Raw genomic sequence first — 18,224 nt, 5'->3', positions numbered from 1 at the left:
AGCGGTGTGCTTAGGGTTATTGTCTTGTTGGAAGGTGAACCTTCGGCCCAGTCTGAGGTCCAGAGCACTCTGGAGAAGGTTTTCGTCCAGGATATCCTGTACTTGGCCGCATTCATCTTTCCCTCGATTGCAACCAGTCATCCTGTCCCTGCAGCTGAAAAACACCCCCACAGCATGATGCTGCCACCACCATGCTTCACTGTTGAGACTGTATTGGACAGGTGATGAGCAGTGCCTGGTTTTCTCCACACATACTGCTTAGAATTAAGGCCAAAAAGTTCTATCTTGGTCTCATCAGACCAGAGAATCTTATTTATCACCATCTTGGAGTCCTTCAGGTGTTCTTTCATGTGTCTTGCACTGAGGAGAGGCTTCCGTCGGGCCACTCTGCCATAAAGCCCCGACTGGTGGATGGCTGCAGTGATGGTTGACTTACTACAACTTTCTCCCATCTCCCGACTGCATCTCTGGAGCTCAGCCACAGTGATCTTTGGGTTCTTCTTTACCTCTCTTACCAAGGCTCTTCTCCCCGATAGCTCAGTTTGGCGGACTGGCCAGCTCTAGGAAGGGTTCTGGTCAGTCCCAAACGTCTTCCATTTAAGGATTATGGAGGCCACTGTGCTCTTATGAGCCTTAAGGGCAGCAGAAATTGTTTTTGTAACCTTGGCCAGATCTGTGCCTTGCCACAATTCTGTCTCTGAGCTCTTCAGGCAGTTCCTTTGACCTCATGATTCTCATTTGCTCTGACATGCACTGTGAGCTGTAAGGTCTTATATAGACAGGTGTGTGGCTTTCCTAATCAAGTCCAATCAGTATAATCAAACACAGCTGGACCCAATTGAAGGTGTAGAACCATCTCAAGGATGTTCAGAAGAAATGGACAGCACCTGAGTTAAATACATGAGTGTCACAGCAAAGGGTCTGAATACTTAGGACCATGTGATATTTCAGTTTTTCTTTTTTAATAAATGTGCAAAAATGTCAACAATTCTGTGTTTTTCTGTCAATATGGGATGCTGAGTGTACAATAATGAGGAAAAAAAATGAACTTAAATGATTTTAGCAAATGGCTGCAATATAACAAAGAGTGAAAAATTTAAGGGGGTCTGAATACTTTCCGTACCCACTGTAAGTATTTGTCTTTTGTCTTCCCAGCTGATATTATGTACACGGGAAGCATTGACTGCTGGAGGAAGATTGCACGTGATGAGGGTGGCAAAGCATTCTTTAAAGGGGCTCTGTCCAATATACTCAGAGGATTTGGGGGCGCTTTTGTGCTTGTGCTATATGATGAAATCAAGAAGTTTGATTAAACAATAAGAAAAAAAAAAAACTAGTAGAATAGCACTTGTCATAATATTTGTCAAGCTTTAACAAACCCTGTGCACACCGCACAAATGCAGCTGTATATAAATAGTGTAAGATGGGAAATTATTGATTTACAGAAAGTTATTATTTAATTAAAACTCTATGCAATTCTGTTGCTTTATTTTTTGCATAAAGAAAGCTCTAACCTTCTATGATAAATAACACATTTTATCATAAGAAAGCACCTGTATATGTGATTTAAGTGTGAATACTTTTGTCCCTGTACTAAGCTGTGGTTTCATGCAGTGGCTACAGAGCAGCTATGTGGAGAAATATAATGCACAAAATAAAAAAATATATACATTTAACCATTTAGCAGATGATTTTATCCAAAGCAACTTACAAAGTGAAGAACACAAGCTATTTGTTGTATGTGTATTAGTTTATTTGTGTACATGTACACGCACTTGTACTCTTTATTAGGAACACCCCTACATCTACTTATTCATGCGATTATCTAATCAGCCAATCATGTGACAGCAGTGCAATGCATAAAATCAAGCAGATATGGGTCAGGAGCTTTAATGTTTACCTCAACCATTAAAATGGGGAAAAATTGTATCTCAGTGATTTCAACCGTGGCATGATTGTTGGTGCCAGACGGGATGGTTTGAGTATTTCTGTAACTGCTGATACCCTGGGATTTTCATGCACAACAGTCTCTAGAGTTTACTCAGAATGATGCCAAAAACAAAAAACATCCAGTGAGCAGCAGTTCTGCTGATGGAAACACCTTGTTGATGAGAGAGGTCAACAGAGAATGGCCAGACTGGTTCGAGTTGACAGAAAGACTATGGTAACTTGGATAACCACTCTGTACAATTGTAGAGAGAATAGCATCTCAGAATGCACAGCACAACACGTCGAACATTAAGGCGGATGGGCTACAACAGCATAAGACCACGTCGGGTTTCACTTCTGTCAGCCAAGAATAGAAAGCTGAGGCTGCAGTGGGCACAGGCTTACCAAAACTGGACAGTTAAAGACTGGAAAAACGTAATATAGTCTGATTAATCTCGAATTCGCACAGATGGTAGGATCAGAATTTGGCACCAACAGCATAAATCCATGCAGCCAATCTGCCTTGTGTCAACAGTCCAGGCTGTTGGTGGTGGTGTAATGGTGTGGGGAATGTTTTCTTAGCACATTTTGGGCCCATTAATACCAATCAGTTATCGCTTTTAATGCCACAGCCTTTTTGAGTATTGTTGCAGACCGTGTGCAGCCCATCATGGCCAGAATTTAGCCATCTTCTAATGGCTACTTCCAGCATGGTAATGCACCATGTCACAAAGCAAAAGTAATCGCAAACTAGCAAATCAGCAGAAGTGATGCAATCACTTGGACCAGAATCTCAAAGGTCCATGCCACAAAGAATTGTGGCTGTTTTGAGAGCAAAGGGAGGCCAGTACAAGTATAGTGTTCCTAATAAAGTGCTCAGTGAGTATATGCATATGAAATGTGATTAAAATAGTTAAAATGTTTATGATCAAAATAATTAAAAATGAATTAATTTGTTAATTGTGCCTTTAATATTCCCCATAAATCTGAGCCATCTTTAGTAGATCAATAAATGTTTTTGGTCAAAGGCTCAAAATAACAATAATAAGTAGCCTACCTACTAATTATCAATCTCACCATGTCGCTACTTTATTAAAATAAAGATGGGTTTGAAATAAAAAAAGATCTACTCTATATTAGCCTAAAATAAACATGGTTTCGACAGTGATTTATTTTTTGTGGCATACATCTTCAACTTCACATTTAAAAAACTGTGAAGCAGTTATTTTGTGTGAGAGTGTGTGTGTGTTTTTTACACCTTGCTGCTGTGCCTGCTGAAAGATAAGGAACATTGTTGATGATTACAATCAACCAAATGTATCATACTGCAGCAAAACGATGTTTTCCACGAATCTAATTTGTGTTACTGTTTAATTTGTTTTAGTTATTTTTAGACTGCACTAGGGGCTGTTAAGAGCGATAGGATTATTGCACAAAAAAAAAAGAAAAGCCAGATGCAGGGCAACAACGCGCTTTTAAAAGTTGGCGTTCTTTTTAAACTGACACGACGTCTAAAAAACGCGGCGGTCCTACTCGAACTGCTAGACGCGACGCAACTGTGAAAGACGTCCGTCTAGCGTGTGAGAACGTTTCCGGTGTGAGTGGCCCTCTTGGAAAGCAATATTAGTTGAAGTTGAAGTAATGAAGTGTATTTTGTTATAATATTTTTATTTTTAATTGTCTACTTGTATTAAACTAAAAAAATAGTTAATAAATAGTTTAGTTTAATACATTTAAATTACAGTCGAATGGAAAATAATAATACAATAATTCTGTAAAAACTTTGCAGTAGTACCGATAACACTGCAAAGTACCACGACCATGACTTACATTATAACGGGACATAATATAAAAATATAAAATATCGCGATATCGTGATTTCGCGCTGTGTATTCGCCAGAACCCTTCTACATTTGAGCCTAGAAGCTTAGCCTAAAATGGTATAACGCGACCGTTTAATTTGTAATGGATGGCTACGTAAGAGATGCTTCATTACGCTGAATAAACTGGTTTTGTGAGGAAAAGCCCATAATTTAATGAATCGACCGACTTTCCACTAATCCACAACATGTTTTACACTAAAAAATATTTTGGAATAAACTATGTGTGGGGTTTTCTACGATAAAACTGCTATTTTTAAAGAGAAGACACGGAAAATATTTCGACAGGTAGGCGTCTGTTTACGCCTCTCCCCCATTCGTTTGTATCGTTTCCGCAAACGGTGACTTACTGTCGTAACACGCTAGAATACCGTTACGCTCTCTCCAATGTAAAAAAAAAAAAAACAACACATTATTGTATAGAAGATCTCTGTATTCGTAGCAGCATCCCCATCCTTTTCCGCTCTGCCATACCTCTTGCTTCTTTCAGCAGTTTTTAGTCTATTGTGTTGATAATACTGCCTCCTGAGCTAAAGTATAAGCGTTGCCATGGCTGATGCAGCAATTTCTTTCGCTAAAGACATTTTGGCCGGCGGGGTTGCAGCGGGTATTTCCAAAACTGCAGTCGCACCGTTAGAGAGTGAAACTGCTGCTGCAAGTGAGAAAAAAAAGCCGTCTAAAAAAAGCTTAATGCATGGTAAAACATTACCGTTTTCAATCGTATCTTGTGACTGGAACGATGAGATTTGCATCTTAAGGGCCACATTCATGTATGTATGTATGTACTTTCTTTCTTTCACCCTTAGAGCATCCTTTCCACAGACGTCTCGGAAGCCTATCACTCAAACTGCCGTCGTAATGCCGAGTTTCTATGCTTCCATCTTCTCATTGCCATATTTACCACTACATTTCAGTTACCCAAGTGTATTTTAAGGCCGCACGCGCACCGTGTGCATTTCTGACCCCTAGCGGGGTTGCACATCTTCCCCCTGCAGTCTTGTCTAATTTTACAGCCCCTGGATTTTATAGGTCTAATTTAGCCAAGAATGACATGTTCCTGGATCAATATCTTTTTTTAGTTCTAGAACATAATTACTGGGAAACAAATGTAACCCTAACCTTGAATTACCCCTAAAATCAAAGGGAAATGATGGGTTGATAAGGATGTTGTTTAATCTCCAAACTTTAAAACTAAAACCCTAAAACAGTGACACCATTCGTCTATTCTTTTAAAGGGGGCATGAGTGGCAGTCCTGGGTCACTTGATACCCTAAATGAAGTGTTCAGTATATACTGTATACACTGATGATGTACCTGGTCTGCAATGATGTTTAGGTTGGTGGCATGTGTCAAATTGACATCCACATAAATGGCCAGACCCAGGGTTTCCCAGCAGAACATTGAGTATCACACTCCCTCCACCGGCTTGTCGTTTTAACGGTGTTGACAAACAGGTAGAGATGAAGATGATGAAGTTTAGATGAACCCAAGTGCAGTTTATTCTCAGACGTGGAAACCAGTATCCCAAACTATAAATGTGAGTGCAACAAAAACAAACTAAATATGACAAAACAAGACTTGACACAACATGAAATAGCTAAGACTAAGACTAAGACTAAGACTGGAACAACAAGGTTACAAGCACGCTGGCTAGACTAAACTTTGGTAAAACAACAAGGTTACACATACAATACCTGACACCTGACAAAGGCAAACATGAGGGTTTAAATACACAAGACATGGGAAACAAAAGCCAATGAACAAACAGAACTCTAAAACAAGATAACAAGACAATTAACTAAAACCAATGAGAAACTAGAACTGAATCAAAGTAATCAAACAATGAACCAACGAAAACCAGACACATAAACATGGAGGGAAAACAGGACATATGAACACGACTGGGGAACAGGAACTTTAACAAGAAATTTCAAAATAAAAGTACACACACAAAAGTCAACTGAGAATATATCATAGGAGTCTTCCCACAGTGCATCCTGGTACCATCACTTCCCCAGGTAAACGGCGCAGACACACATGGGCGTCCACTTGATGTAAAAGAAAATGGGACTCATCAGACCAGGCGACCTTCCACTGCTCTGAGGTCCAGTTTGACGCTCACCTGCCCATTGTAGGTGCTTTCAACGGTGGACAGGGATCATCATGGGCACTCTGACTGGTCTGCAGCTATGCTGCACCATACACAGCAGGGTGCGATGCTCTGTGTGTTATGACACATTCCTCCCATAATCATCCCATAACCATCATTGACATTTTCTGTGACTTGTGCCACAGTAGACCTTCTGTTGGTTCGAACCAGATAGAACAGCCTTCGTTGCCCTCGTGCATTGATGAGCCTTGGAAGCCCAACACCCTGTCACCAGTTGGTGGTTTGCCCCTCTTCGGACTGCTGTTGGTAGGTACTCACCACAGCTGACCGGGAGCCCCCCACAAGCCTTGATGTTTCAGAGATGCTCTGACCCAGTCATCTGGCCATAACAATTTGGCCCTTGTCAGAGGCACTCAGATATTTACTCCTGCCCATTTCTCTTGCATTCAACATATTGACAACAAGAACTGATTGATTGCTTACAATCAAATCTACCCAGACCTTGATATGTGGCCTTGTTAGGAGATGATCAACGTTATCCGCTTCACCTGTGAGTGGTCATAATGTTTTGGCTCATCAGTGTATATAAAATGACAATAATAAAATGATGCATGCATTGAACTCGGTATTATAATGGCAGTTTGAGTGTTACATAGACATCCCAAGAAATCTCTGGAGAAGATGTTCTCAGGATGCACATTTTTAAATATATACTGTACATATATTGTGAAGCATGCAAAATTGCAACTGAACTTGATAGCTAGACATGCATTTTTGTTGTATGGAAAATAACAGCTTTGATATTTTGATAATAGATAATAACTTTTTGTAGGAAATAGTAGTCTAACCATAAAATCTGGCTTGCAAAATCACAGTCACCCACTTTCTTGCAGTCTGCTGCATACAAAGAAAAGACATGATCAGGACACCAAATGAGTCAACTCAGATCATATCTGTCTCAATGGATTTTATGTATAAATTTGCAGGTACAACATGCCAGCAAGGAGATCAGTGCAGACAAACAGTACAAAGGTATTATTGACTTTATTGTGAGGATTCCCAAGGATCAAGGTTTTGTCTCCTTTTGGTGTGGCAACCTAGCCAACGTCATTCGTTACTTCCCCACACAAGCTCTCAACTTTGCCTTCAAAGACGAGTATAAAAAGATTTTCCTGGGTGGCACAGATAAGCACACACAGTTCTGACGATACTTTGCTGGTAACTTGGCCTCTGGTGGTGCTGCTGGAGCCACTTCCCTTTGCTTCGTCTACCCCCTCGATTTCGCTCGTAACTGACTAGCTGCAGATGTCGGGAAAGCTGGCAGCAGCAGGGAGTTCACCGGGCTGGCCGACTGCCTGGTCAAAATCTTTCGGTCAGATGGGCTGCGAGGCCTGTACCAGGGCTTCAACGTCTCTGTCCAGGGCATCATTATCTACAGGGCAGCCTACTTCGGAATCTATGACACTGCCAAAGGTAAGAGGTTTGTGCTTAGAGATAGAAAATCTATTTTTTTTCACTTCAGTCTACACTCCATTCCCCATAATGTCAAAGCAAAAAACTGATTTTTGATAACTTTGCAAATGTATTAAAAAGAAAAAATGAAATATAACATTGACATAAGTATTCAGATCCTTTTCTATGACACTTGAAATTTAGCTTGGGTGCATCATATTTGTCTGGATCATCTTTGAGATGTTTCTACACTTTGAATGAGTCCACCTGTGGCAAATTCAATTAACTGGACATGATTTGGAAAGCCACACACCTGTCTATATAAGGTCAGAGCATATCAGAGCAAAATTCAAGCCATGAGGTCAAAGGAACTGCCTGCAGAACTCAGAGACAGTATTTTGTCGAGGCACAGATCTGGGGAAGGATGCAAATAAAATGTTGGCTGCATTGAAGGTTCCCAAGAGCACAGTGACCTACATAATTCTTAAATGGAAGAAGTTTGGAACAACCAGGACTCTTCCTAGAGCTGGCCGCCCAGCCAAACTGAGCAATCGGGGGAGAAGGGCCTTGGTAAGATAGGTGACCAAGAACCCAATGGTCACTCTGGTTGAGCTCCAGAGATACTGTGTGGAGATGGGAGAAACTTGCAGAAGGACAACCATCACTGCATAATTCCACCGATCTGTGATTTATGGCAGAGTGGCCAGACGGGAAACACATAAAAACGCACCTAAAGGACTCTTAGACTGTGAGAAACAAGATTCTCTGGTCTGATAAAATGAAGATTGAACTGTTTTGCCTCAATTCCAAGAGTCATACCATCCCAACATGGGGGTGTTATTCAGCGTCAGGGACTGGGTGACTGGTCAGGGTTAAAGGAAAGCTGAATGCAGCAAAATACAGAGATATCCTTAATGAAAACCTGGTCCAGAGCACTCAGGTCCTCAGACTGGACACTGTCACAACGGATTTGAAGTGTTTTAGCCATGTTTTGGTGAGTTTCATTCCTTTTTGTCGGTAACACTCTCTGACTCTCGATACTATCCGGTGGCTGGTGTTTAATTTAATGGTCTCCCGTTGAAATTATCATCATCCATTCAGTTGTTCTGAACTTTTTTCCTTGACACTGACCCTAAGGACACCGCCAAGACAATGCAAGGGTGGCTAAGGGACAACTCTGTAAATGTCCTTGAGTGGCCCAGCCAGAGCCCAGACTTGAACCCAACCGAACATCTCTGGAGTGACCTAAAAATGGCTGTCCACTGATGGTCCCTATCCAACCTGACAGAGCTTGAGAGGATCTGCAGGGAAGAATGGCAGAAAATCCCTAAATCCAGGTGAGCAAAGCTTGTCGCATCATACCCAAAAATACTTGAGGCTGTAATTGCTGCCAAAGGTGCTTCAACTGAGTAATGAGTTAAGGGTATGAATACTTATCTCAATGTGATATTTCATTTTTGTTCTCTTTTTCTTTTTAATAAATTTGCATAGTTATCAAAAATCTGGTTATTGCTTTGTCATTATGGGGTATGGAGTGTAGATTGATTTAAAAAAAAAAAATATTATAATAATAAAGCATTTTAGCATAAGGCTGCAACATAACAAAATGTGAAGAAAAACCTGAAGGGGTCTGAATACTTTCTAAATGCACTGTATATATATATTAATAATACAATAAATATAATAATAAGATAAGATGTTTGTGCTTCAGCTGATCTAATCTGTCTTTGATAAACCAATGAGATTTCTTCATTCTCTTCTTATATTTAACCAAACCTCTGACTTGCATATTTGCATGCATTCTCATCTGGCACTGCAGGCATGCTTCCAGACTCTAAGAACACCCACATTGTGGTCAGCTGGATGATTGCACAAACTGTGACTGCAGTGGCTGGTGTGGTCTCCTATCCCTTTGACACTGTATGGCGTCGCATGATGATGCAGTCTGGGCGCAAAGGAGGTATTTAAACGCATGCTCAAACTCATGCACTCATTGGAATAACTCCCTTCTCTCCATTAATTATGCATATATTACAGGTCATGTCTTTGTCCTTTGTCTTCCTAGCTGATATTATGTACACGGGAACCATTGACTGCTGGAGGAAGATTGCACGTGATGAGGGTGGCAAAGCATTCTTTAAAGGTGCTCTGTCCAATGTATTTAGAGGAATGGGGGGTGCTTTTGTGCCTGTGCTATATGATGAATTCAAGAAGCTTGTTTAAACAATATTATATGCTAAGAAATGGAATAGTTCTTGCCACAAAATGTTGTCAAGCTTCTACCAGACCCTGTTCACTCCTTAAGTTAAATAGTGTAAGATGCAAAAATAAATACATATTTTTCTGTATACTATTCAACTACACTGTTTGTGATTTTGTTGCTATATTTTTGTTTAAAAACTGCTCTAGCCTCCTATAAAACAAAAATATGTTTTTTTTTATAATTAAATTATAAAAAAAATTATACATTTGTTGATTTTGTTCATTGTATTCCTCTATAAATCTGAGCCATTGTTTCTAAAAAAATTATAATGATAATTTTTACTTATTTAAAATGTCATAATTTAAATTGTAATCTTGTAACAAAAATGATCTTTGTAATCTTTAACTAATAAAAAAAAAAAACATATTTAAAATGATTGAATTTTGTTATGAACTTGAAATGCATAAATGAAAAAAGAAAAAAGAAAAAGGCAAAAATATATATTTTTTTCAGTTTAGCAGATTGAGTCCATATCGTACAATAGTATAATACTTCCACAAGATGGCATGACAACACCACTTTTAAACCGTGAATCTTTTCGACCTATCCACCTGTGGACTCAGTTTTTAAGTTCTTTTACTCTAGTCTTGTGGTAACAATGAAAAAGCGTATCACTCTTAAAATAGAATGTGGAGTTCAAAATCCGCAAAATAATGTTCCGCACATTTTCTCCGGTCACAAGTTGATGGAGAGCTGGTGTCAGATGGTATCATAGAGGTATTAAATATGACGCTTTAATTGACAACAGATTTGCCCTCTATCTGTCTCCACTGTTAAAGACAGACCGACAAAGTAAAGCGCTCCAGAAGAGAATGTGTGGATCCAGAGACGTGGCATTTACAGTCAGACCTTATGTGACATGAAAAGTGTATTTCCATGATTTCTCTTTTTTGGAAGTCTGCTTAAGTATTTTCCGTCTTGGATAATGAGGGGAGTCATATTTTCATGGTCATTTTCTTGTCAGTCTCAGTGTTTGGTTGCGTTAGGCTGATCTTGATTAAGTAGATTCCACTTTCAGAAGTAGAAATGCAAGGGCAAGTAAGACAGGGCACTTTGAGTTCACTAATGGCAGTGAAACATTATACTCACTTTTAGCATGTAAAGCTTAGGTAATCGTATGCCACAGTATATGGAGAGAAGGGTTGTACTGACTACTTGCAGTGATGTTTGAACTCCAAGAATGCTTGTACATTCAATACAAGTGGGAAACCCTATATGGTTGCATGTTTCTTTTTTTGTTTTTTTAGATTTGGTTGAGGTTTTTAATAAGTAGGCCTAATTATTTAGAATTTGTGTAGATTCAAAGTTGTGTGGAAATAATTATATTTAGCAGTTTTCTAATCTAATACAGTTTTTTTCAATACAAATTATATTTTTAGCATAACAGTTGTGTGAAATTTGTTTGTTTCATTCCTACTGACCGCCAGAAGCAGTGTAAACACTACTGGATTATTGCAGCGCCAGCCAGATGGGTCGAGAGAATATACCAACAAAGTCACATAGTGACGTATGCTGAGCCCTGGGGCTTATAAACCACAGTCGCTCAGCACTCTGCCTCTTTTGCTTTCTCGCCTGGTTGAGATAGGTTGTTTTGGTTAAGTGATATATTGCGCTGTCAAGTGCAGCTTACAAGAGCAGCGAGATATCGTCCTCACAAGCTGTGTCAGTGCGCATCTACGCCACTTCAATGGATTTGAAGTGTTTTAGCCGTGTTTTGGTGAGTTTCATTCCTTTTCGTCGGTAACACTCTGTGCCTCTCGGTGCTATCCGGTGGCTGGTGTTTAAGTTAACTGTCTCCCAATGACATTATCATCATCCATTCAGTTGTTCTGAACTTTTTTCCTCGACCTTATGTGATACTCCGCGCCCCTCGGTTCAATCCATCAGCCATTTTAGATATTTATTTCTCTTTTTCGTGAGATATTTCTTGACATTACCTGTCTGTTCACCCAGAGGAATTATATAATTATTATTTTCCTGTCTTCTGCTTCATTACCATCATTCTGCTTGACTTAAACCTTAGGTTCTATCCGAAGGTGTTATTAGCGAGTAACTATGGCTCACAGCTCGATTGCCTCTAGTTTCCCACTGACTTGTAAGCTGTGCCCAAATAATCTCCTCCCGGATGACGGTCATGTCATCTGCCCTTCGTGTTTGGGTGTTCAACATCTGAGAGAGGCTCTCACGGACCCGTGTCTGCACTGCAGTCTTTTACCCATGCCGGAACTCGGGCAGTTGGACGTAGTCCCTTCTCGCACTCAGAAGCGCAGGGCATCTGCGGCAGCTGGCGCTCCCCTCCCATCTAAGAGGGAGAAGTGATGAACATTTGCGTGTCGAGAAAAAAATTCACTTTCTAAGACGGTTTCTGTGCTTTCTTCAGAGATGGCGGAGCTGAAACGCCTGCTTCACTCGCTTCAGCCTGTCACATCTGCTATACCTGTGAAGATGACACAGGAGGATGAGAATGTTCAGAATCGTGGAACTGGGGAAGAGTCTCTGGATTCCCCTCATTTTTCACATCATTCTGACTTGGATGTGCTTTCTACTATTGCTTCTGATTCTTTTTTCATGATCATGGGAATGCTGTGGATATTGCGGCACAACCATCACCTCAGGATGTTTTCACTGGTTTTCCAGCAGTGGAGGGGTCTAGTGGGGGGTCAGTTCAGTCATCTGGACAGGCCCAGCCCTCTTCTGATGATACTTTGGCTTTGCTTCGAATGGCACTTGCTCGTCTAGGACTTGATGAGTCACCTGTCCAATCTGCCCAAATCAATTTCTTTTTCAGGCAGGCCACAGCTGCGACTTCTTTTGCCATGCCACCATGTAAAGATTTTTTGGCTGTATTTTCAAATGTCCTCACAGGTTCTGATCCGCCTAGACGGTGCTCAAAGATTGCTCGGATGTTAGCATCTATGGCTGAAGCAGATTCCATTGGGGTGAGTCGTGCTCCAGAAATAGAGTAGCCTGTTGCAGCTTTGGTGGTGATTCCTGACAAGGCTCTTCGAGGTAATGTGCGATGTCCCAGTGCGCAATGCGGTCGCACAGATTCATTATTAAAAAAGACATACGATTCTTTTGCCTACATAACTCGTGCAGAAAACATAATCTGTCAGTTACTTCTTGCTGCTACCAGTACACTAGAACCAGCAAATTTTGATCCCTCAATTTCACAGTTTCTGCAAACGGCTCTTTTGGCAATGGGCCATGTAACCCGCAAGCTGGGTAGTCCTGCAGCCACGTTTCTGGCAGCCCGCCACCAAGTGTGGCTTGCCCAAGCACGGCTACATGAGGACTGTAAGAAAACCTTGAGAGATCTTCCATTCATTCCCAGACATCTTTTTGGTCCTAATGTTCCGGAACTGTTGGAAAAGAGGGTAAAGCTGTCGGAGGCAACTCGTCAACTGACGCAGGTACAGCGCAACCCTACTTTTAGGATGCCAGCAGTTCAGACCCAACATCGCTATGCCACACCGGAGCAATATTTATGCCAGCTTGCTACACCTCAGTCACAGCCCCCTCAAAGGCCTTGTGTTACTGTGAATGCTAGAGTTTTTCGGCCACCTCATTGACATTTGCCAGCAGGACCCCGTCAGCGCCCCCCCGCGACCACTAAAAGTTGCACACATAAAGCCTGAGACACTCAGGCTGGCGGTCGATCGTTTTTCAATAGAACAGATAGAGTACTGGAGGACCAACACAACAGACCCTTGGGTTTTGACGACTCTGAGCAGGGAATATACTCTACAGTTTTGACGCCGGCCTCCCAGATTTTCAAGAATCGTTCCTAGAGTTGTCAAAGATGCAGTTTGTTCAATGGCCCTCTCTCTGGAATTTCGTTCACTGTTACAGAAGGAAGCCATAGAAAAAGTTCATCCCCTCATTCGGGGAGAGGGGTTCTATTCAACATATTTTCTTGTTCCGAAGAAGGACTGTGGTTTCCGCCCAATTCTCGATTTGAGGCATCTGAATTTGTTCCTGAAGGTCCTTCCTTTTCAAATGACATTCTTCGGTCTGTGGCAGCAGACGATTGGTTTGTAAGTGTCGACCTGGAAGATGCATACTTTCACATCCCAATTGCTGTTCATCACAGAAAGTTTCTGCGTTTCAGTTTCCTGAATCAAGCCTACCAGTTCAAGGTTCTACCTTTCAGTCTTTCCCTTGCTCCTTGTGTCTTCACAAGGTGTGTGAGCGAAGCTCTGTCCCCTCTTTGGATGAGAGGTATGCGTATTATGCCTTACCTGGATGACTGGCTTCTTTGTGCCCCCCCCCCCCAAAAAACAGCAGACTGCGCAAGACTGCTTTTGAGACATGTGCAGAAGTTGGGTTTTTCTGTGAACGAGATGTCTGAGTCCAACACAGATCACTACATTCATAGGAATAACCCTGAATTCCCACCTAATGTCTGCCTCCCTGTCTCAAGAACGTGTGACAAACATTCTACAACTCTTGGCTCACTTTCACCCGGGTGTGTCTTTGCAGTACCAGGTAGTCCAGGACTATTAGGGACGTTAACCGCTGCTACAGTGGTGATTCCCCAGGGTTTACTCCACCTCGGACCAATTCAGTTGTGGAACAACAGTTTGCAACTAGATCCCACCAGACATCGCCATCGAATTATTGTAATTTCTCACCATTGCTTACGGGCGTTGAGGTGGTGGAGGCAGGTAGAGTTGTTGAAGACAGGAGTGCCCCTGGGTGTTGTTCCCTCTCTACGGGAGTTGGTCATGACCAATGCTTCCCTCACAGGGTGGGGGGCAACATGGAACCAGAGGAGTATTTGCGGGCGCTGGACACCGACCCAGGCTACAGAACATATCAACCTGCTGGAACTACGAGCATGGCTTTAAAGTATTTCATGCCAGTCCTGGCAGTCCGCCATGTTCTCGTTCGGTCTGACAATACCTCAACAGTGTTCCATCTAAACCACATGTGCAGCACGAAATCCTGCAGGTCACTACAGCTTACGCAGGAGATCCTGACATGGTGCCAGCCACGACTCGCTTCACTGAGGACAGCTCATATTACAGGAGCATGTAACCAGACAGCGGGTGCTCTTTCCAGGGATCGAGTACATCCAGGAGAATGGAGACTTCATCTAGATGTTGTGCAGAAGATCTGGCTACGATTTGGAAGAGCTTTTTTGCTTCGGAGATGACCACTCACTGTCGTCTATGGTTCGCAAGGACAGAAGTGTCCAGCCCCTTGGGCCAGGATGAACTGTCTCACGAATGGCCGAACTGCCTACTGTGCAAGCACAGAGTGTTACTCGTGGCACTGCGATGGCCAGCCAGACCATGGTTTCCTTTGTTCCTAAGACTTCTGTCAGGCAATCCATGGAAGCTTCCCCCCAGGAAGGACCTCCTCTCCCACCTGGAGGCCACCATCTGGCACCCGGATCCAGCTCGCCTGCAGCTTTGGGTCTGGCCATTGGGTTAAATCCTTCTCTGGAACATTGTAATCCTGCGCTTATTCACACAATCTCCAATGCTAGGGCTTCTTCCACACAACAGATTTATGCTTGCCCATTGGAGGCTTTTTTCTGCATGGTGTGAGAAACAGGGGCTCGATCCTGCAACGTGTGACATTCCGAGCATCTTAAGCTTTCTTCAACATTTACTGGAGGAGGGCAAAGTGGCTTCCACGTTGAAAGTGTATGTCGCTGCGATTTCTACATATCATGATCCAATTGGTGGATCTTCTCTTGGATCTCACAGTCTTGTCTGCTGCTTTCTGAAGGGTGCATGCCATCTTAAGCCTGCTCGGAATCCTCACTATCCCGTGTGGGATTTGCCTCTCATGCTTGCATTCCTTTGCTCATCCCAGTTTGAGCCCTTGCAAAGAATTGACTTGAAATGGTTAACCTTGAAGACTGCCTTTTTGTTGGCTATTGCTTCTGCGAAACGAGTCAGTGAGTTGCATGCACTGTTTGTTAGCGAATTGTGCTTGCGTTGGTTGCCGGATGACTCGGGGGTGACTTCTTCAGGGTCTGATTCAAGTGCTCAACATTTGTGTCCTGTTCGTGCCTTGAAGTGTTATGTGGACACTACTGCTCAATTTAGACAGTCAGACCAGTTATTTGTCTGCTATGGTGGTATGAAGAAAGGTGCTCCAGTGTCGAAGCAGAGGTTGTCAAACTGGATAGTGGAAACTATTATACTGCCTTACAAGGCAGCAAGGCAACCATTGCCCTGGGGGCTAACTTGCCATTCCACTAGGGCCATCTCATCTTTATGGGCTGTTTTTAGAGGAGTTTCATTGGCAGACATCTGCACTGGCACTACCTGGGCTTCTCCATGCACATTTGCCAGGTTTTATAAGGTCAACGTTGCTGCTCATCATGCCATGAGTTCTGCAGTTCTTCAGGAGGGGCCTTAATTTTTCATCAGGTCAGTGGCATTCCTCATGACTATGTTGGTATGGGTCATCCAGTAGTGTTTACACTGCCTCTGGTGGTCAGTAGGAATGAAACAGAACGTTAGTTACACATGTAACTGTGGTTCTGCGAATTCTGGATGACCGCCAGAGTTCTTGGTCACTCGGAATGTGCGAGAAAGGTGTACCGAGGCAGAGTGCTGAGCGACTGCTTCATAACCCCCAGGGCTCAACATACGTCACTATGTGACTTTGTTGGTATATTCTCTCTACCTATCTGGCTGGTGCTGCGATAATCCAGTAGTGTTTACACTGCCTCTGGCAGTCAGTAGGAATGAAACAGTTACATGTGTAACTAACGTAAATTTGCTTTCATGACAGCATGCACTATACAAGTTTGTGCAAAAATATTCCAAAGAGCATCTTGTGTTTCAGTGTAAGCCAGGAAATGTATACAGTAGTTTTAGTGAAATAGAAATATTTCAGATTCTGCACTCAGTTTGCATCAAACCATTTCTTTGTTTTAAACTTTGTTTATTTCCAAGTTTAAATCCCAGAATTTTGAGTGTCATCTCCGACATTTGGACTATTTTTAGAACTCTTTTTAAAATGGAAAACACCTGTTGATATTTGCCACACTTCCACTACAATAATGTAAAATCGAATTAGTTCCCCTTACTTAGAAAAGCATGCAAACCATTGCCTTGAAGAATCTAAGTAAACTTACTTATAGTAAACTACTTATTTGGCTCAAGTAAACTGAACTTATTTTTTAACTAGTTCACTTAACTCATCTGTGATTAAACTATATTTTTTTTATTATTTTAATTGAGTTGTAGCACATCTTATACAGTATATAAGGGAAATTATGATTGGACACTAGGTTAGCCATATGGTGCACACAGGATTTTCCTCAGTCATTCTAAGTTTACACAAATCTAAACTTTTTTAAAAGTAAAAAAAAAAAAGAGTAAAATACTTTATATTTTATACAGGCTCCAAGATGACACTAATCACCCTAATGATGACTTCACACTGATCACAACTATCAACCAGCTACAACAAAACAACAACAATAGTCATAAGAATTAAATCTATATACATTTATAAATAACAATTATTATTTTTCTACATAAGTTCCCTTATTTTGATCAAACATACATCATTTATTCAAGGTTAAGTCATCACGGGTATTCCACACATCTGCAATTTTGTACTTGAGAGTTAGTAGTACTCGAAGCCCAAGCCTGTAGAGTGGAGGAGGGCGGGGCCAGGCTGGAACAACGCATGCCCGTTCCCCAATCAGCCTGATGGGGGCGCACGAGGGTAAAGGTGGCCGGTGATGACAGTTTGAAAGAGAGAGATAATGACAGGCAGCAGCCCTGTGTGTTTATGTTTGTGTCTTTTGGTTTATTTCTTCATTAAACTATTATTTACAGTATATTGTCAAGCCGGTTCTCGCCTCCTCCCGGGTTTCGGCACCAGAGAGGAGGGAACAAGGGCAAGGAGGAGGTGAGAACCAGCTTGACAATATAAATAATGAACCAAAAGAAGAAATAAACCAAAAGACACAAACATAAACACACAGAGCAGCTGCCTGTCATTCTCTATCTCTTAACTGTCGTCACCGTCCGCCTTTATCCCTCGGGCGCCCCCATCAGTCTGATTGGGGACTGAGCGTGTGTTGTTCCAGCACGGCCCCCATCCTCCGCTCTATGGTACCCCTTAAATGTTTTTATTTATGACAACTTTAGGGTTCAGAGAGTAACAGTAACTTAATTAAAACTAAGAATAGTAAAAACTTAAGCTTAAGGTGAGTGAACAATTTTTTCATAACTTGAGATAACTATTAGTATTTACAGTGGTCAAGCATGTGCAATGATCTGTAGATTAACCGAAGATATCTCTATGCATGCACTTCTGAGCCAAAACTTTATTACCAATGAAAGGTGATACAGAACACCCTCACTTCATTCCTGCTTGAATAAGAAGGTAATAAACATTCATACACATAATAAAGGGTGAAACAGCAAAAGGACTGTCTTCCACAGCTAGAGCATTTCAATGGCTCAGTAATCAAGGCTGATCTACAATCTCAAGCAGATCTGGACACAGTCCCTCTATTATGTCTCTGATTTTGTTTACTAGTACCAACAGACAGATTTTGTACATCTTTATAATGAAAACCATGCAAGTCAATCAACTGGCAGAGATT

General features: G+C 41.7%; 1 pseudogene; it reads left to right on the top strand.

The window, feature by feature from the left end:
- Window positions 1-4,358: 4,358 nt before the first annotated feature.
- Window positions 4,359-9,594, top strand: LOC127655189 (ADP/ATP translocase 3-like; annotated as a pseudogene).
- Window positions 9,595-18,224: the final 8,630 nt, after the last annotated feature.

This window comes from Xyrauchen texanus, chromosome 14, assembly GCF_025860055.1.
Source record: "Xyrauchen texanus isolate HMW12.3.18 chromosome 14, RBS_HiC_50CHRs, whole genome shotgun sequence".
In the NCBI taxonomy this organism is placed as follows: domain Eukaryota; kingdom Metazoa; phylum Chordata; class Actinopteri; order Cypriniformes; family Catostomidae; genus Xyrauchen; species Xyrauchen texanus.
The sequence above is the reverse complement of the archived record's forward strand: the minus strand, read 5'-3'. Positions and strand labels throughout refer to the sequence as shown.